The sequence below is a fragment of the Pseudorasbora parva genome, chromosome 23 (genome assembly GCF_024679245.1).
Source record: "Pseudorasbora parva isolate DD20220531a chromosome 23, ASM2467924v1, whole genome shotgun sequence".
Classification (NCBI taxonomy): Eukaryota; Metazoa; Chordata; class Actinopteri; order Cypriniformes; family Gobionidae; genus Pseudorasbora; species Pseudorasbora parva.
This window is the reverse complement of record NC_090194.1, coordinates 33493571-33515111: the sequence shown is the minus strand read 5'-3', so window position 1 is coordinate 33515111 and position 21541 is coordinate 33493571. Positions and strand designations below refer to the sequence as shown.

Here is a 21541-nt window from a genome sequence, read left to right as displayed (position 1 = left end):
TATATGATTCATATAATGTAATGGTACACTAACAATATACATTTTAATAATATACATATATAACAATATACATAATTATATTATTCAAATTATAATGATATTAAAAAATACATTTTCATCATTTTTAAATATTCAAGACACATTTTATTGTTTACTTTTGTACATTAACCCAAAATGTTACCATTTTAAATAAGTTCTGACATTAAATATGGGTTAGTAAATATGCAATATTAAACAGTTTGTAGGAAAATATGTACATTAAAAAAATCTAAATAATGTTATATTAAAAATACTTTTGAAACATTTATTAATCTTAGTTAATGTTAATTTCAAATGTTAAATTACCGATTAATTTTAAAAAGTTGTATCTGAAAACATTTGTTAATTTACTGTGAACTGAGATGAACAAAAATGAACAGCTGCCTGTTTATTAACTAACATTAACAAAGATTAAAAACTATACATTGCTCATTGTTAGTTTATGTTTGTAATACATTAACTAATGTTTAAAAATAAGACCTTATTGTGAAGGTTTGCAATGTGTAATATATAATAAATTATATCATTCACATTAAAATGATATCCATAATTACGCACTTCATCATTTTCAAATATTTTTAATATATAATATGTTTTTAAACGTTTGATTTAAAGACATTGTTCTTGACTTTTGTACATTAAACTCGTTTAGTTCTTGGTGTTGGTCACTTGACTGTAAAATCAACAGCACTTGAGGATCTCTGATCTACAGGCCATCTGCGTTCCACACTGCTGCTCAAACTCCAGCGGGAGGACCTGCATCTGGGCCGTGTGATAAAAATTCTGCTCAGAAAACCCACATAGCAAGAATGTCACGGTTTAGTTCGCCTCCAACCCGGTTAATTGCTTAAAGGCAGACTCGCGGAATGAAATATGTCTAATATGCGCGTGGCAATAACCCCTCCTGACGACAGACGCTCGCGCATAAGAATCAAACCCTCCTCATTACGAGAAGGGCAATTGGAGCTGAATTAATTGACAGGTGGTGCTGCCGTAATGAGCCATAAATTAAACACACCGTGATCCAATGTATTCACGTTCAATACCAAAGATGTGACATTTTTGCACAAAATGACTAGACTGATAGTCCTTCAAAAACCACAAAAGAAAAAAGGCACAGGACTGAATACCAACTGGATTTGGACATGGAGAAAATGTGCGGTGCGCATACAGAACTAGGGTCTGTGTGAGTTTTAGTGTGTTGCTATGGGGTTTGCTCGGTGTGTAGGCGATAGCCAGATGTTGCTATGGGGTTGCTTGGTGTGTAGGCGATAGCCAGGTGTTGCTATGGGGTTGCTAGGTGTGTAGGCGATAGCCAGGTGTTGCTATGGGGTTGCTAGGTGTGTAGGCGATAGCCAGGTGTTGCTATGGGGTTGCTAGGGCATTGTCTTGCACTTTTAAAGGTGTTTTGATATCTATTTTCTCGTGTTGCTCCGCGGTTGCTAGTCTTTTGAGTTTTCGGTGTGTTGCTCTGCAGTTGGTGTTCCTGCGGTTTCTAGGCATTGACAGGTGGTTGCGAACGCCTTGCATTGCTCTTTTGTGTGTTGCTTTGCAGTTCCAGGGTGTTCTGGGATTTAGGCAGGGCTAAATGCACACGGTTTGTGTCTGGGTTTGTTCACATCACTAACACTCAGACATATTAATAGTGATGTTTAACTTAGCAAACACCACTAATGAATCTCACGTTACAATTAGAGGATAGTTTTGTGTTTTTAAACTGCAGTCAGGTTTTGCATGCCAAACACGAGTGGATGAATTCACAGGGGCGTGAGAGATGGAAGCCCAGTGCGAGTGGGAGTGAGGCAGACAGAGAAAGAGGAGGAGTGATTGAGACAGCGTGGTGGACGCTGGGAGATTGGTGTGGGGGTTTGGTGGAGAGTTGAGGCCAGAGGACTGCTATAATTAATTACTCCAGGAGATCCTGCGATCCATCATTCCCTCCATCTCTGGGATTACACTCTGTCTAAGCTCCCAACACCTTGTTCCCTCTAGGCTGGAGTTGTATTTAACATGGAAGAGCTTTAGACGCTGTGGATTATGGGTTTCTTAATTAAGTAACACTGTTAGTTCATGAATCACACCAGTAGTGATGCAACTGAGCCGGACAATATCCTAAGGGCTCAGGGGAATCTTTAACTATCAACAGGGATTCAATTCTGTTTGTTTTTCTAATCCCTTTTTAAAGTATATATGTAACGTGAAATTAAACCATCATTAAATTACGTTTTGAAGCGGAAGTGGTAAACAAAAACTTCTGTCATTAAATGGGGCAGGCTGATGGATCTTTAAAAAAAGGAGTTCACTCCAGAATTAAAAGTTCCTAAACATTTACTTACCCCCATGTCATCCATTTTTTTCTTTCTTCAGTCGGAAAACATTCCATAATGTATCACCATATAAAGGACTTCAAATGAGAACAAATGAGTTGAAGGTCCAAATTGTGGTTTCAATGGAGCTTCATAGAGCTCTACAGGATCCCAGTCGAGGAATAGGGGTCTTATCTAGCGCAATGATTGGTCATTTTCTTTAGAAAAAATTACAATGTATATGCTTTTTACCTCAAATGCTCATTTTGCATTAGCTCTGCGATGCGTGTCCATGAATTGACACAGGCAGAAGGTAGAAAAACCCTTCTCATTCTCTCCTCCAACTCCAAAACTGTCTGACGGCGTTGTTTTACTTTTTTTGTAAAGGGTGTTTTAGGGTGCGTTCACACTTGTAGTTCGGTTAGTTTGGTTCGTTTGGTCCGGACCAAAAAACAAAAACAAACATAATAGTCCTGGTCCGCTTAGCGTTCACACGGGCATTTTTAACAGCGAACCTAAAGTTACCAAACCAAAGGCACAGGGAGACGCTCACAACCTGATTGGTCGGCTTATATGACGTAGGAGCGCGCTTACCGAACATTCAAAACAACGCTGTGTGCGGATTACACACGCGGGCATTTTATGCGTACATATGGCATTATTTCTTACCAGAGAACTCATGAAGAGCTCATGAAATGTTCACAACATTCAAAACAACGCTGTGTGCTGGATTAAACGCGATCATTTTATGCGTGTAACACATATGGCATTATTTTTTACCAGAGAACTCATGAAGAGCTCATAAAATGTTCAAAACAACACTGTGTGCTGGATTAAACGCGATCATTTTATGCGTGTACATGTGGCATTATTTTTACCCGCTGAGAACTCATGAAGAGCTCATAAAATGTTCAAAACATTCAAAACAGCAGCAGGATTTCCTCCGTTGTGCAGAAAAGAGACGGCCGTTCTGTCGTCTGTCTCTGCTAATAATGGGCAACACGGGTCCTTTGATGAGAAGAGCCAGGTATGCTTTTTGTGTGTGTTTTCTAGCATTTTCGAAACATGCTCGTCGGACCAAATATTGATGAGGCCCTTCCTCGTTGCTCCACGTTTGCCCTCTAACGTTAACGTTACTCATTTTGGATACACCGATCTTTCCCCGTTGTCAAATCAGCTGACTAAGCGTCGCATCTTGTGACATTACATCCGGTTTTTGGTCCGTTTACATGTCTTTGGTCCGTGTTGCGTTCATATATCATTTGAACCGCACCAGAGTTCGTTTGGAAGCGGACCGAGACCCATCATTTTAGCGGTCTCGGTCCGCTTGTTTGGTGCGCACCGGGGTTCGGATGGCAGCGTTCACATATGTTCAAATGAACCGCACTAACCGAGCAATCACACCAGGGTTCGTTTTAATCAAACCAAACATGACAAGTGTGAACGCACCCTTACTTAATCTTTACATGTTCACTTTGTAAACACTGGGTAGGTAATTCCGCCTTCGTCACACGTGACCTTTCCAACGTGACTACACTGTAAAACAAATATTGTTGGTTTAACTTAAAAAAGTAAGTAACTTGGTTGCCTTAAAATGTTGAGTTTATTGAAATTAAAAATCTGAGTTGATACAATGAAGGAAATGGTTTAATAAACAGAAACTCAAAATATTATTGTATCTGAACCACATAAAAAATATGATAAATCATGAAAATGACACAATGTTGCATGTTTTACTGCTTCATCACAAATAAAACACACACAATTACCTAATATGCATACAAAATCCTTTAATAATATTTGAATAAAGGTTGTCGATGTCAAAAATGTTCATTGTATTAACTCAAATTTTTAATTTCAATGAACTCAAAATTTTAAGGCAACCAGGTAAATTATTTTTTACTGTGTACATAATGCATGATGTTGTGGTACCACATTACAGAGCTATTACAAGACGAGCATTTGTGGTTTAAAAGTATATAAATAAAAAAAATTGAAAGAAAAAAAAAAAACTATAATCGTGTAGAGCTCTTTAAAACTGCATTGAAACTGCAATTTGGAGCTTCAACCCATTGGTTCCCATTAAACTCCACTATATGGAGAAAAAAACACTGAAGAAAGAAAGACATGAATATCTTGGATGACATGGGATGATGAGAACATTTTCAGGAAATGTTAATTCTGGAGTGAACTAATCCTTTAACTCAATCTGCTTGCAGTCACTATAAGGCACAGCTGATTGGTTCCTGCTGTTTCAGCAGCCAATGAGCTTGCTGCTCAATCTTCAAATAGCAGCATTTGCAGCATGCTTTCAGAAATCCTCCACTTTCCCCAGCTCCACCTGTATAGATCTGCAATACGGATAATTCATGTATGCTATTATATCGTACAGCAGCAGCATGTCTTACTCGCTCACAGCAGCGTCTCATGAATGTATTGGCGTCATAGCAACTCCCGTACTTGCTCTGCAGCAGCAATAAAAGCAGCAGCAGTGTAGCCGATATTTTCCGCCAAGACTAAACATATCAACATTGTCCCGTCCATTACCATGCCAAACACTCAGAGAATTGTCATGACAGAAATTCAGGCCGGTCAACTTAAGCTTTCAGTTCTCCAGACAAGTAACGTCCCCTTCAGATTCCCTGTTGACACGTAGCTCTCACACAGGGAGAGCTCTGTAATCTCAACAGATGACACAGTTTAAAACCCATATAACTTCACATCTGTCAACATATTTGACTGTGAATCCTGTCCAAACTGCTTTCTCAAAGACGGCAAATCCTCCACACATACACTTTCCAAGGCAAAGCAGATAAACATTTGTTAATGCTTTAATAAATACATATTTAAAAGGGGTCCTAATATGCTCTTTTACATTTTCATCTTTCGTTAGTGTGTAATGTTGCTGTTTGAGCATGAAAAAGGTCTGAAAATGTTCAAAGCACAAAGTCCCTCCAGCGACAGTTCTTCTCTATATCAGTGTCAGGGTTTCTGAACTCCATGAAACGCCTCCATTGTAGTCTTGGGTTTTCTACCGGGAATGAACACAGTATTCCTCATTTAAAGGATTAGTTGACTTTAAAATGAAAATGAACTTTCTTCTGTCTAATGAATACAGAGAAATAAATATCCTGATGTTTCCAAGCTTTATAATGGCAGTGAACATTATAAACATACTCCACACAGCTCCGGAGTACGGTGGCCCAGTAGTGCAGCCGTACTAAATTAAACCACAACGCGACGAAATTGCCACAACACAACATAATTAAACCACAACGCAAAGACATCGATACAACACAACATAATTAAACCACAAGGCAAAGACATCGCCACAACACAACGGAAATAAAATCACAACACAATGAAATCGCCACAACACAACGAAAACACAACGAAATCGCCACAACACAACATAATTAAACCACAACGCAAAGACATCGCCACAACACAATGGAAATAAAATCACAACACAATGAAATCGCCACAAGACAACGGTAATAAAATCCCAACACAACAAAATCGCCACAACACAACGAAATCGCCACAACACAACAAAAACACAACGAAGTCGCCACAACACAACGAAATCGCCACGACACAACGAAATCGCCACAACACAACATAATTAAACCACAATGCAAAGACATCGCCACAACACAACGGAAATAAAATCACAACACAATGAAATAGCCACAACACAACGGTAATAAAATCACAACACAACGAAATCGCCACAACACAACAAAATCGCCACAACACAACGAAATCACAACAAAATCGCCACGACACAACGAAATCGCCACAACACAACGAAATCGCCACGACACAACAAAATCGCCACGACACAACGAAATCACCACAACACAACAAAATCGCCACGACACAACGAAATCACCACAACACATGAAATCGCCACAACACAACGAAAACACAACGAAGTCGCCACAACACAACGAAGTCTCCACGACACAACGAAATCGCCACAACACAATGAAATCGCCACGACACAACGAAATCGCCACGACACAACGAAAACACAATGAAGTCGCCTAAACACAACGAAATCGCCACGACACAACAAAATCGCCACAACACAACGAAATCGCCATGACACAACGAAATCACCATGACACAACGAAATCGCCACGACACAACGAAATCACAACAAAATCGCCACGACACAACGAAATCGCCACGACACAACGAAATCGCCACAACACAACGAAATCACCACAACACAACAAAATCGCCACGACACAACGAAATCACCACAACACATGAAATCGCCACAACACAACGAAAACACAACGAAGTCGCCACAACACAACGAAATCGCCACAACACAACGAAAACACAATGAAGTCGCCTAAACACAACGAAATCGCCACGACACAACGAAATCGCCACGACACAACGAAATCGCCATGACACAACGAAATCGCCATGACACAACGAAATCGCCATGACACAACGAAATCGCCATGACACAACGAAATCGCCACGACACAACGAAATCGCCACGACACAACAAAATCGCCACGACACAACGAAATCGCCATGACACAACGAAATCGCCATGACACAACGAAATCGCCACGACACAACGAAATCGCCACGACGCAACGGAAATACTCCCGACCACGAGGGAGCTCTCGGAGTGCAATAAAGTTATTTTTCCTCGCCATTGTTCCAAACACTAAGATCAGTTTTATTAGTGTAACCATTGTATGAAATATCAATTCAAAATTACCTGCATTATAGCTGCATATTTATACACTCGAAAACGCTTTTACTATCACGGCGCTTGATGTCCAATACAATGGTTACACACATTCAAAACTGATCGTAGTGTTTAGATATTTGTAAGACTGGCCAATCTATAGAGCAATGGCAAGGAAAAATAACTTTATTGCACTCTGAGAGCCCCCTCGTGGTCGGGAGCATTTCTGTTGTGTCGTGGCGATTTCATTGTGTTGTGATTTTATTTCCGTTGTGTTGTGGCGATTTGTTGTGTTGTGATTTTATTTCTGTTGTGTTGTGGCGATTTGTTTAGTTGTGATTTTATTTCCGTTGTGTTGTGGCGATTTGTTGTGTTGTGATTTTATTTCCGTTGTGTTGTGGCGATTTGTTGTGTTGTGATTTTATTTCCGTTGTGTTGTGGCGATTTCATTGTGTTGTGGTTTAATTTAGTACGGCTGAACTACTGGGCCACTGTAATGTAAGTGGCGTCCCCATTCGATGGCGAACCCATCGATTCGCTTCAAAAGGCTTTTATTAACCCCCGGAGCTGTGTAGAGTACGTTTATGATGGATAGATGCACTTTTTTGAGCTGTAGACTTTTGAGCCCCGTTCACACCCATTACAAAGATTGGAAACATCAGATTATTTATTAATATAACTCTGATTGTGTTCATCAGAAAGAAGAAAGTCATATCCACCTAGGATGAGTAAACCATTGAGTCATTTTAATTTTAAAGTCAGCTAATCCTTTAAATCATTCCCATCCAAGGCATAGGCTAAATCATGGGGCGGGGCCCGGATGAGTTAGTAGTTGTTTCTTTATTCAGTTTCTTTCATACAGGTGTGCAAACACACATTGTCGATGTCTGGCTGTTTTCTAACTATCTCTGAGTCGATGAAGCTCATCTGTCATTAACACTCTGTGTGAGTTTGCAGGTCACAGAATCTCACCTCATCCTCGCGTTCCCAAACCTGATCGATTCGTCAGACGCTTCCCTTCCCTGCAGCTCAGACAGAGTTCATTAGAGCTGTTAGCAACCCAAATCTCAACAGATCGTGAGAATCAAACACTTGTCAAATACAACAACAGCATGTGACAGCATCGAACACGTTTCTTCAAACCGAATCTAGTGCTGTTAAGTAGATCTGTAAGTAGATAAAAGGTTTGCTGATAACCACCGAGGGATTCTTTCTGTGGCTTTTTGCACTCAAGTCTCTTCTATTTTTGGAGACAAATCACTCGTCCAGTCGTGGCTGTTTCCTTCTTGTCAATAAAGTCGCCTCACCGGCCTCTTTGTCTGAGCCTAATATCCACTCACCCCGAGGCAGCACGGCTCTCAAGAGAACATCTCCTCAGGGGGAAACGTGTCTGCGTGCGAGAGCTATGAAATTCACAACTTCTATCACTTGAACCATACAGCATGTTATAACCAGCACACACAGAGGTGCTGACACCACATCTGGTGATTCTATACTCAACAGCATGTCTAGGAAAGACATTTCCACTGAGCAAGAAAGAGAACAAAATCGAAGGCCAAATGTGCCTACAAATGGCAGCAATCATCATTTATGAAGCCTGCGACTGAGAACAGGTGCGTTTGGAATAGTATAGTAACACACTTTTTTTACTATTTTGCATACTGTGCACAGTAGGCAACTTTTCTGTATGCAATGAATGCTCAAATGAACCTCTAGCCTACTTTGTGCATTGATGATATCACACGGTATCACACAAAGCAATACACCAGCCTTTTTAATTTCGATGAAATATATCAAATTGAAAATTCAACATTCTTCTCCAGCTGGATTAAAACTGGATGATGCTCGCTGAATAAAACATGCAACACAATGACATCATGTGACAAAAAGGCATTTATCATTTCATATTACTTATACTATTTCTCGTACTGCATTATGAATCAGTGAGCAGTTCAGTAAGTACTTCATCTGAAGTTTTCAGTGGGTTTCATGTGTCTGTATGCGGCACATACCGTATCGGTTTGTCAGCCTGAAATGTAACACTGCCATCTAGAGATTGGACTGAAATGTGATTCAAGATAGGGATCGTGTTTCTGTCGGGTGTAAATGAGAAGATGTCCTGTTGAATATCTGCTCGGCTGCCCTTGGCACTGCTCTGCTGTGGTTTAGCATACAGCTGGAGAGATGAATTTATAGTGCCAGGAGTGCAGGTCATGGTGACTTGCCTTCGCAGCTCTGCACATGAACAGTAAGAGAAACAGAAAGCAGGAGACATCGAGAGAGTTGTTTAGTCACTTTTCCTCTGCATTTTATAGAAAGAGAAAAGAGCTAGAATGTGTAAATGTAAGAATAGAGCTCCAGTGAAATACCACTGTGCCCCAGTAAAAAAAAAAATTCAATTCAGGTTTCTATAGGAACCACAGTGACGCAATGACTTTAGCAATCAGCGATTGACTCTTCCCATTCATACAGTTTCTCTCATTCATAAGTAATAAGAGTGAAGCTTCCTCTACATCATAGACTGTTCGGTGTATGACATAAAAGTATCGCGAGAGCGATTCGAAAGCAAATGTAGCCATCAGCTCTCTGATCGCTCTCACCTAACGATTCAATGACTCGCTTATAAAGACAGCCATTTGTTTCTTCCCTGAATGAAAATGTGTTTGAAAGAATCAGTTGCTTGAGTGGTTCACATAAGACGTTCTTTGTTGTCGGATTCTGCAAAATGCCCATCACTAATGCCCATATTATCTGCCTGCAATGCCAGAGGCTGCACTTTTAGGACCGCTGCAGTTTTAGGATTGCATTTCTAGGACCCAACTGTACTCCAAAAGAGGAGACCTGATTCACCTCATGTTTAACAAGACAGCAGATACGGCCATTTTAATCTTATTACTTAAATTTAAATTTTCAACAGGTTACCAATGGGTAGGTTTAGACATGGGCGTAGATTATGGGGGGGGGGGGGGGGGGGAAGACGAGACGCTGTGCGGGTCCCTCCGCACTTTTAATAAAATGTACTTTCACCCTGCGCACTTTTACCGGGTCTCACCGGTCCTAGTCGAACCGCTCCGAGCGGTGTTACCTGTGCGGGGGGCGGGCAAGTTAACAGGGACGCTAAAAACAGCTTTCTCAAGCCTTGGTTGATAGCGCGCTTCTTGAGGTCACAGGCAAGTGTATTTACATAGAAATCAATGTTAATACATCAAGATTTAAATTCAGAGACAAAAAATAATCTATGCATAAATATGAGGAGGGCGCTCTCAAAAAAAGTCCAAAAAGTGCTCTGGAAAGTCCAAAAGCGGATTTGTAGAAATAATACTGTCACACTGGAGCTGCAGCTGAAGGAAAACAAGCGTTATGAGTGATGAAACGTGACAACGACAATCAGATGATCGTGACAATATATGTATGCTTTATGTGTGTTTATGTGGATTATTAGGTACACCTGTTCAATTTCTCATTAATGCAATTATCTAATCAACCAATCACATGGCAGTTGCTACAATGCATTTTGGAGTGTGGTCCTGGTCAAGACAATCTCCTGAACTCCAAACTGAATGTCAGAATGGGAAAGAAAGGTGAGCGTGGCATGGTTGTTGGTGCCAGACAGGCCAGTCTGAGTATTTCACAATCTGCTCAGTTACTGGGATTTTCATGCACAACCATTTCTAGGGTTTACAAAGAATGGTGTGAAAAGGGAAAAACATCCAGTCTGCGGCAGTCCTGTGGGTGAAAATGCCTTGTTGATGCTCGAGGTCAGAGGAGAATGGGCCGACTGATTCAAGCTGATAGAAGAGCAACTTTGACTGAAATAACCACTCGTTACAACCGAGGTATGCAGCAAAGCATTTGTGAAGCCACAACACGCAAAACCTTGAGGCCGATGGGCTACAACAGCAGAAGACCCCACCGGGTACCACTCATCTCCGATACAAATAGGAAAAAGAGGCTACAATTTGCACAAGCTCACCAAAATTGTACAGTTGAAGGAAAAATGTTGCCTGGTCTGATGAGTCTCGATTTCTATGGAGACATTCAGATGGTAGAGTCAGAATTTGGTGTAAACAGAATGAGAAAACGGATCCATGCCTTGTTACCACTGTGCAGGCTGGTGGTGGTGGTGTAATGGTGTGGGGGATGTTTTCTTGGCACACTTTAGGCCCCTTAGTGCCAATTGGAAATCGTTTAAATGCCACGGCCTACCTGAGCATTGTTTCTGACCATGTCCATCCCTTTATGACCACCATGTACCCATCCTCTGATAGCTACTTCCAGCAGGATAATGCACCATGTCGCAAAGCTCAAATCATTTCAAATTGGTTTCTTGAACATGACAATGAGTTCACTGTACTAAAATAACCCCCACAGTCACCAGATCTCAACCCAATAGAGCATCTTTGGGATGTGGTGGAACGGGAGCTTCGTGCCCTGGATGTGCATCCCACAAATCTCCATCCACTGCAAGATGCTCTCCTATCAATATGGGCCAACATTTCTAAAGAATGTTTTCAGCACCTTGATGAATCAATGCCACGTAGAATTAAGGCAGTTCTGAAGGCGAAAGGGGGTCAAACAGTATTAGTATGGTGTTCCTAATAATCCTTTAGGTGAGTGTAGTCTTCAGATCCTTCACTAATCATTCTCATATGAGGATTTTATAATCAAGAAACATTTATGATTATTATCTGTGTTGAAAACAAAAGTGCTGCTTAAATGTGTAAATATATATAATTTTTATTTATTTTTTATTTTTTATTTAAATAAACCAATCTAAAACCAATTTAATAAACCAATCATAAAATTGGCATAAAATATAGGAGAAAAATATTATAGATATTAGTGGTTATTGTTCAGCAGTGTATTTGATATTTTACCGAATTAAAAGCAAGAGATGCGATAAAATATATATCGGTCAATATATATATATATATATATATATATATATATATATATATATATATATATATATATATATATATATATATATATATATATATATATATATATATATATATATATATATATATATACATATATATATATATATATATACATATATATATATATATATATATATATATATATGTAGGTATTATGATATTTTTGTCCCCCTCACTTCTGAAAAGATGGCTACGCCCCTGGTTTAGAGCTAGGGGTTGGTTAGGATAATATGAGTTCAATTTAATCAATAAAAAACTAAATCATTGCAAGGGTCCTAGAATCGCAGTCCAGAAAATTCCATCCTGTTCATTTTCTAGTCATTGTGTAATTAGTTAATTAAGCGTCTAGAGCAAGTCTACTGAACCCAATAGGTTCTCAACAGAGTGAATGACCATTAAATAAGCTGCACTTAAGTTTTTGTGGCTTTGGAATCAGTTGGAGCTGTTTTAAATGGGCATGAAATCTCTGCTCTTTTTATAGTGCAATGGAAGGGAGACAGATGGACAGTGATTGGCGTTTCTTTATCTTGCAATCACTCTTCCGTCTCTAAGCGTGTCATAACAAGCACAACAAAATTGAAAAATGAACAGGAGAGCAGGACGGATTTGCTGCTCCGTAACAGTTTCTTCCAGAGCTGCGTGTTCAACGGTGTGAGGTGTTTGACAGCCGCTCTTACTGTCATATGAAACTCTCAAGGGAGAAATTCCAGCAAAATACTTTTTCCAAGCTACTTCTGTTCCTACTTTCGGATTAGAGGTGGATTCAGGGGGCTGAGAGAGGGTTGAATAATTCCTGGAAATATAACCTGTCAAATGACTGGCTAAAATCTTCTAAACATGCATAATGATTCCTCAGGTATGCAGAAACATTCATTAAAGATCTTCAGGAGCATTCATTAAAAACTCTTATTTTAGAGTGGTAGCCCTTAGGGAAAAAGAAGTGCATTCAAGTGTGCTATTAGTATTGCGTTTAAACTAAAAATAAGAAAGTATAGGCCTAATTTTAGTCTTTTTATAAACTTCTCAGAAATGCCTACAATTGCACTTACCGGTAAGTAAACTTGACTTATTCTGGCAGAAAAGTCTCAGTATATTCGGCCTAACGGTGATTCTATAATTGCAGGTACATTTGGTGTCCAAAGACAGTATTATGCTTTTCCTTTCAAATGGTTTTATTTCTAATTCATTTAATAAAATGTTACTCATTGTAACTGGTCACAAGATGTTAGAGGTCATAAAAAATATCATATTTTCTGTACAAAAATTTTAAAAAATAATTAAAACAATGTATTATATAGCTGAAAATCATGATTTCTTGTTGTCTGAATTGGCCAGTGTATTTTTTCCATCATGTTTTACTGGGTAATCAAAATATTTTATTTTACTTTTATTTTGTTGATATTTCATTTATTTTATTTATATTATAATATTTTTTTTTATGTAATACATTTACTTTTATCTTATGTGTGTCCGTGAATCTTGTCAATTGTTACCGTACCATATTTTGCCCATAAATTGGTGGAATTATCTCCTAGTTATATAAGATGCAGGAAATGATGTCACTTTCCCTCACTGATAGGATCTGAAGCACTGAAGGTGTGTGTGCTCTCTCTGAGAAAATATCTTAATTTAGTTATTTTGTAAAAACATCCAAATTGTTACCACTATTTCACAAGGAAAATTCATCACAGATCACACAGTGGGTTGTTTAAAATGATTTTAATCATGATTTCACTAGTGACATCTGCTCTTAGCATCTATGCTAGCAAGGGGAGTTTTTGGCTGAAAAGTTTAAAATCGTCAATTCTGTTACCAAGGTAGAGTAACAATGTTGACAGTATGTAACGGAGTTGACAAACAATACTAGAAGTATGTTTTTTAGTTAAAAGTAAAAAATAAAAATAAAAAGATTAATTTAAAAAAAAGTAATTTGTGTTTGGCAAGCACTGATTTATAAAACATTGAATATGTTCAGTAAGATACTGGAAATAATTTATTTTAATGAGCAGTTTTTTTCCCATTAGCTTTTTGAAATGCAAAATATATCTCCAATTACAGAACCCCATCCACTAGTACTCAATCTTTTGATCCAGATGATGAAGTATTTGGTTTATAGTCGTGTTTAATCTTTTGGTTGATATGTGAGTGTGCGCTATTACGCATCTTCTCAAAGAGAACACAATCTTCAGATCAAAACACATATGAAGAAGAAGAAGAAACGAGCGATAGAAGCATTACACACATGTAAAATAATGATCATCAACATTAAACAGCTTATAAATCAAATCTTCCTAATGGCACTGAATAAAAAGTCGACCCATGACGAGATACAGGACTGTGAAGATTTCGATCTACTCCATCTGTGTTTTAAACGTCCTTCTGAATCCCATCAGACGTAGTCCTGGACAAAATGCCATTTTCTAAGCTTTTTGTTTAAAGCTTTTCTTTTTTTAATGAAACTTAGCCACATTCAAATGTTAAAAAGGATGCATGAAGTTAATATATTTTACACCTTAAATATATTATAATAATATAATATGTTTACTTAAAGAACATGTACAGTATAAAACTACTAAACTAGAAGTTTACTGAGAGTATACTTCAAAGTGTACTTTCATAAATTAAACATTTGACATAGAAATATAATTATAGTACATTGATATTACTACACAAAGTATACTTAATAATATACTTAAAGGGTTAGTTCACTCAAACATGAAAATGATCCCATGATTTACACCTCTCAAGTCATACGTGTATATAACAAGCGAATGGATAATGGAAAAACTGTAGCGCCTATGCCTCTCACAGCACTTCAAAATGCTTATGGAAAGCGAATCGCCAGCAGCTAGATCATTTACTTTATTAAGTTTTAAAAAGGGATAATTTTATCACATAAATGAATCAATTCGCTTCAGAAGGCCTTTAATAACCACCGGAGCCGTGTGGAGCAGTTATATGATGGATAGATGCACTTTTATGGACTTCAAAAATGACCCAACAGTCACTGCCATTATAAAACTTTGAAGAGCCAGGACATTCTTAATATAACTTTTTTATATTTTATTTATCTGAAAGAAAAATGTCATATACACCTAGGATGACTTGAGGGTGAGTAAATCATGGGATATTCATTTTGGGGTGAACTAACCCATTAAACTTTACTTAAGTATACTTTAAATAAAATTAACTTGGAGTATGGCCTATATTTATTTGTCATCAAGTTTATGGACAGTTTTATGCCCAGTTAATATAACCTTCCCAAAGCACCTTTTCCAAAATGAGCAAATTAAAGTTTCAGCTATAATAAAGATCCATCTTCCTCTCTTTTATTCTTGATGCACTGCACTAGTAATACATTTGAGAGGCTCAATTGCACCCCCTGGTGTCCATAACATTATGACCACTGACAGGTGAAGTGAATAACACTGATTATCTCTTCAACACGGCACCTATTAGTGGGTGGGATATATTAGGCAGCAAGTGAACATTTTGTCCTCAAAGTTGATGTGTTAGAAGCAGGAAAAATGGGCAAGAGTAAAGATTTGAGTGAGTTTGACAAGGGCCAAATTGTGATGGCTGGACGACTGGGTCAGAGCATCTCCAAAACTGCAAAACTGTGTTCACCAAAGCACCTCACACACCTCACTCTCATGTCTGATGAGTGTGTTATTTAAAAACTAATCTTAAAAGGTTCAAAAAGGCTTTGTGAAAAGTATGTATTTTCTTAGCCATCATTTTATCAAATTTTATTGTACATATAAAATTATGTATTTCAGATGTACCGCTTGAAAGTTTGGGGTGAGATACTAAATGTTTTATTCATCAAATAATTTGGGGCCTTTTTTATCAGTTTCCACAATAATATGAAGCAGCAACCGTTTCAACATTGATAATCATAAATGTCACGAGCAGATCATCATATTAGAATGATTTCTGAAGAAGACTGGAGTAATGATGCTTAAAATTCAGCTTTGATCATAGGAATAAATTAAATTTTAAAATATATTCACATAGAAAACAGTCATTTTAAATTGTAATAATATTTCACTTTTTTACTGTATTTTTATCACATTAATGCAACAGACCCTAAAATTTTAAAGAGTATTGTATATGTCTCATTTGTGAGAGATATTTGTGAATTTTTGGGGGTGCGGGTTTATTTTTGAAAGTCCACTTCTACAAAAAAAAATGTCGGCCATTATATCCCAGTAAAATAACATTCAGTTCACTGTGACCTTTTGTGATTTAATTACTTCCAAAATTGCTCTTATTCTTTGACATAAGTGACCAAAAAGAGAGAGATAGAGAGAGACTGTGCACACAACGCCTTATTAATGGATCTGATTATGCCGATCAGTCTACTATTGAGAGCACTTATTTTCCTTCATTTGCACCTGCTTTTGACATGATGGAGGTGAAGATTCGGCCTTTTCTCCCACTGATTCAAGGCTGATGATGTCACTATTCTGTTAACCGATCTGCTTTTCTCCATTCTCTGATCCATCTCTCCAGCGGCCCCATCTTACCCTCTATTCCCAACAATCCCGCTCACCGCCGACCCTCTTTCCTCTCATTAGCCCCTCTGACAGCCCTGATCTATGTCTGTGTTCCGTCGATCAGCTTGTGTAAAGTCCACTATTCATAGGTTATAGTTCAGGTTTGTTATCCGCCTTACTATAGCTGCAGTTAAATTGGTAATGACCTCCCGAGCAGCAGCGGCTTCTGTTCCCTGAGGCTCCTGCAGTAATGGGCAATGGAGCCATTTTTTCCATGAGGTCATTTTCAGGGGCACCGATGCAGCCGGTCCAGACGGATTCAGTGCAGCTCATGGTTTGATGATGGATGGGTTTAGTCAGCGACTCTGCAGAAACATTTTTCTTTTGGAATACATTTGCTTTTGGACACTATAACTCTTCTTATTTACACTGTAACTGTATATATGATTTTTTTTTCTCATTGCAAAATGTAGTTATATTATCGCCTAGCTCTTTATATAAAATTAAATATAAACCAATCAAGCATAACATTATGACATCCTAATATTGTGTTGGTCCCGCTTTTGTTGCTAAAACAGCCTTAAGGCATGGACTTGACTAGACCCCTGAAGGTGTGCTGTGGTATCTGTCATAAACACATTAGCAGCATATCCTTTAAGTCCTGTAAGTTGCAAGGTAGGTCCTCCATAGATCAGACTTGTTTGTTCAGCCCATCCCACAGATGCTCGACTGGATTGAGATCTGGGGAATTTGGAGGCCAATTCAACACCTTAAACTTGTTGTGTTCCTCAAACCATTCCTGAACCATTTTTGCTTTGTGTCAGGAGCATCATCCTGCTGAAAGAGCCACAGCCACCAGGGAATACCGTTTCCATGAAAGGGTGTCTGTATGGTCTGCAACAATGCTTAGGTAGGTGGTACGTGTCAAAGTAAAATCCACATGGATGGAGGACCCAAGGTTTCCCAGCAGAACATTGCCCAAAGCATCACACTGCCTCCGCCGGCTTGCCTTCTTCCCATAGTGCATCCTGGTGCCATGTGTTCCCCAGGTAAGAGACACACACACGGACATCCACGTGATGTAAAAGAAAACGTGATTCATCAGACCAGGCCACCTTCTTCCAGTTCTAATGCTCATGTGCCACTGTTGGCCCTTTCTGTGGTGGACAGGGGTCAGCATGGTCCCTGACTGATCTGCGGCTATGCAGCCCCAAACACAACAAACTGATGCACTGTGTATTCTGGCACCTTTCTATCAGAACCAGCGTTAACATCTTGAGCAATTTGAGCTCCAGTAGCTCGTCTGTTTGATCAGACCACATGGGCCAGCCTTCGCTCCCCTCGTGCATCTATGAGCCTTGGCCGCCCATGACCCTGTGTCCGGTTCTCCACTGTTCCTTCCTTGGAGCACTTTTGACAGATACTGACCACTGCAGACCGGGAACAGCCCACAAGAGCTGCAGTTTTGGAGATACTCTGACCCAGTCATCTAGCCTCACAATTTGGCCCTTGTCAAACTCACTCAAATCCTTATGCATACCCATTTTTCCTGCTTCTAACACATCAACTTTGAGGACAAAATGTTCACTTGCTTCCTAATATATCCCACCCACTAACAGGTGCAGTGATGAAGAGATCATCAGCGTTATTCACTTCACCTGTCAGTGGTCATAATGTTATGTCCGATTGGTGTATAAGTACTTCGGTTTATTTAATCACGAGAAATGTAATCTGCAGTATCACCCATATATAATCTGCTAAATGTGGCTAAGATATTCTAAACATTAACACCATGATTTTCTATAAAGCTACTTTTCAAAATGTGTATTGTGGATCAGGATCTGGTAACAGAACTACACACACACACACACACAAAAAAAAAAGTTTAATCCAGGATTTGGGTAGAAAAAAATAACCAAAGATTTTTTAGAATGTACTCATCTTTGTGACCTCATATCAATTTGACCATTTGCAAAGACCCCGCCCCCTTTAGTTAGTTACTGTTGCTATGTCCGACAAGCCATAGTGCTCTCACACCACACACGTTCTCACATAGAGAAAAAACATGACGGAGAAGGACACAACACACCGACAGACAAGACGGAGCAAGTTACTTTTGATATGAAACTAAGTCTCAACTTTCAAATTTTGTAATTTTTTAAGAAATTTACACAATAAATAGTTTTGTGGCTTTCTAATGTTGTCATCGTTAAAGCACGTCAGCTAAAGTTGCTGGTGAATCGATCATTTCTTTCTAGTTCATTAAGCTTTAAATAAATATAAATGAACACTAAAATAAAAGTTGTTTCAACCACAGTAAGAGGTCAGTACACACCAACGTTACTCTACTAACGCTCCTGAATGCTTGTCGAACAAAACGGCAGATTCGGCGATGTGATTGGTCAGATAGCCTGTCAATCAAACTTGCGGTGAAGGGTGAATTAAAGGTGCCCTAGAATGATTTGAAACAATATGTTAAATTTTCCTCTGATATCTACATAAGAGGGTATGTGGCTTATTTAAGGGTTAAATGATCCAGATACAGTTTTACAGGTCCATTAACAACCCTATAAATTGTCCCTAGGATGTAATGCTCTGTTTTTGCCTTATTTGGAAGAGTCATGAATATTAATGTTGAGCTCTGCTCTGATTGGCTTATTTCAGCAGCTCTTCACGTGAGCTCTCTCTCTCGCGCGCAGGTGATCTGAAAACACCAATAAACAAGTAAGCTGCATTTCAGCTATCTCCATTTGAGATGTTCTGCTTAAAGTGTCATTCAGTCTACATTTTAGACTTGTCTTTTTTTTTGTCAACGATATTGCATGTTTATATAACGTTAGTCACAATGTAGGCTAAGGTTACGCAGTGACTGTTATGTCCCCGGAAATACAAGCATGCAAAAACATCATAGGCCTACTTCAGTTTAAAAAAAAAAAAACGTATGTTTTTATTTTATTTCAATTTTTTAGCAGTCAATAAGTTGAGAAATCACTACTTACTGCTTACAGGAATATAGTCCCATTTCTTTAGTTTAAGACGCTGAGCGAAGCGAGATTGAAATGGGCCGAACAAACGAACGAGTAGATTATGTTTTACTTTTTATTTGTTCATTTAGTTTCATTTGTGACACTGCAGGACTATTAAAGTGGATTGACCACAGATAGAAATTGATGACCTGTCAGGGTAAAAAAATACACTTTTCCTGATTATAACGCTCCATTTGTAGGCTACCATCAGACCTAATAACCCATTGTTTGGGTAGTTTCTGTGTTACCCAGAAAATGTTATGATTTTATTTCAAAAGATACAGAATATAAATACTTATGATAACATATTATGTTCTCAGGACTGAATGTTTATGGAAGGGATATGGAGCCAGTCACCGCATATTTCGGCTAGTGGAACGCAGGACGGTGGTCTAAAGTTAGGAGTTCCCCCGCTGAACAAGATACAAGTCCCGGCTCAAGATCCAGCGTACGGTGAAAATGGGACACCAGAGACTGGGTGATTACACTTAAATTACTTTTAAAAGTTAAAATTTGTCTAGGCAATATGTATTAAAACTATATAAAATATGCTATACTGTAAAATATGATAGAAAATAAAGGAATTATAATGCAAACAGTGGTTGTTTAGAGTATTTTTAAAAATTCACCCAAAAACTAAAATTCTGTCAATAATTACTTACCCTAATGTCGTTTGACACCCGTAAGACCTCCGTTCATCTCATCTCTTCTGTGTTTGTTTTCAATCCTCAAATAAAGATTCAAACGGTTATGAATCAGAGAATTGATTGATGATTCGGATCGCGTGTCAAACTGCTGAAATAACGTGACATTGGCGATCCGAATCATGAATCAATACGCTGATTCATGGCCGTTTGAATCTTTATTTGAGGATTTAAAACAAATGCGGAAGAGAAGACGATGCTGAATAAAGTCGTAGTTTTTGTTATTTTTGGACCAAAATGTATTTTCGATGCTTCAAGAGATTCTAATGAACTAACTGATGTTACATACGGACTACTGTGATGATGTTTTTATTCCCTTTCTGGACATGGACAGTATAGTGTGTATCCACTCAATAGAGGGACAGAAAGCTCTCGGACTAAATCTAAAATATCTTAAACTGTGTTCTGAAGATGAACGGAGGGTGAACTAACCCTTTAAGTTAACCCATTAACATAAATTCATGGATGAAGTTAAAATAAGATTTATTATTATAGTAGTATTATAGTAAAAATCAATCAACTCATTATGCTGGGTTAAATAAACAATCCAATTTGGGTAAAAGTGTTCTTTTGTCCTATATTTAATCAGCCCTTGGGTTAATGTTGAGTGTATTTAATTATAAAAGAAAAGCAAAATTTGCATGAAATATAATATAAAAGCAAGTGTCATGTATTGTAAAGAAAGATGCATAAATACACTATTCAAGGACAAGTGTGAAATGATAAACATGTTTTCTTCAAATCTTCATATCTAATAAAATGATAATCATGTTGTTTTTTATCCTAACTACTTGTTAGTCATGCATCTTAGATCAAAATTTAGTTTGATCTGTTATGATTCGTGACATCTCATACCTCACAGTGAGCTGCATATACTAGTATTCCTGTTAAATTAACACAAGGACTGTTTATCACTTCAGTAAGTCCAGGCGTAAATCCTAGCACAGCTGACAAGTCATTCTGACTGTTCTCGTGCCAGATGTCAGCAGTGAATCTGGGAACTGTCAGTGTGTGTTTGTGTTTTTGGGTGCTGGGGCGTCTCATAGTGTGTGAGTGTGTAGGTCTTGCAAGACCCTCTTCACTGCCCTCTGTGGCAGCGTCATGTTTTATTGGACCGTAATGAAATTCCCACGCATCATAAACCCTGAGCTATGGCCCTACATGAGTCCTGCAGTAAGGCGGAGATGCCCTGGAGCTGCTTGTCTGTTCCAGTTTACGGCGCGTACAGATATCAGGGTTCAGACCTGACGCTTCATCTCAGAGCTTTTTAATGGTAAAGATATCAGCATCTCTGAAGAGACGTC

At 38.5% G+C, this 21541-nt stretch overlaps 1 protein-coding gene across 3 annotated transcripts in view; it reads right to left on the bottom strand.

The window, feature by feature from the left end:
- The window catches only part of LOC137062864 (uncharacterized), a 59623-nt gene that overhangs the window by 29998 nt on the left and 8084 nt on the right, over positions 1 to 21541 (bottom strand). For all 3 annotated transcript variants that reach the window (XM_067433795.1, XM_067433794.1, XM_067433793.1), the window contains exon 2: positions 9078 to 9300. The gene's annotated coding sequence lies outside the window, so the exon portion shown is untranslated. The remainder of the gene's footprint in view (positions 1 to 9077; positions 9301 to 21541) is intronic.